We start from the raw sequence: 747 nt of genomic DNA on the forward strand, positions 1-747 counted from the left end.
CGGGTTCAATTGAGGCCAATCAGGCCAGGCCGGCTGCGGGGAGGTGCCTCAGGTGGTTGGCCAGCCGGTCCTGCCCCCTGGTCAAACTCCCGGTTGAACTCCCTGTCAAACTCCCATCAAGGGGACAATTTGCATATTAGCTTTTTATTATACAGGACTAGAGGCCCAGTAAATGAAAATTCATGCACTAGAGCAAGGGGTCCCTCAGCCCGGCCTGCCCCCTCTCACAGTCTGGGAGCCCTTAGGGGCAGGAGGCAATGCCCCATCACACCTCTGCTGCTGCCACTGCCAACAGTACAAGCCTCATCCAGCCCTGGTTATCTGAGCCTCAGGCATACCTGGGCAGCTGGGCAGTCAATATCCAAGGCTTGCCTGCACCTCAGGCCGGCCCTGGGCAACTGGGGCCTGAGGGGCCTGGGGATCTCCAGAGGCAGGCACGGGAAGTGGCCAGGCCCACCCCAGACTCTGTTGCCCCAGCAGGGCTGAGGAGACTGGGTGCCACCATCTCTTGCTGTGGGCGCTGCCATCTTTGAGGGCGGGGCAGTCAATGAGCATATTCCCTCCTTATTAGCTGTGGGCACTGCCATCTTTGCGATGGCATGAGGGTCAATTAGCATATTCCCTCTTTATTAGGTAGGATAGTGAAGTGGAAAATGAAATGTCTTAAATAAAACTATTTAAAATTAGCACCATAAAAAGGAAAAAAAAGAATGAATGTGTTGGCAGTTTGGGCAGAACATGGTGGGT

Source organism: Myotis davidii, unplaced genomic scaffold (genome assembly GCF_000327345.1).
Source record: "Myotis davidii unplaced genomic scaffold, ASM32734v1 scaffold226, whole genome shotgun sequence".
Classification (NCBI taxonomy): domain Eukaryota; kingdom Metazoa; phylum Chordata; class Mammalia; order Chiroptera; family Vespertilionidae; genus Myotis; species Myotis davidii.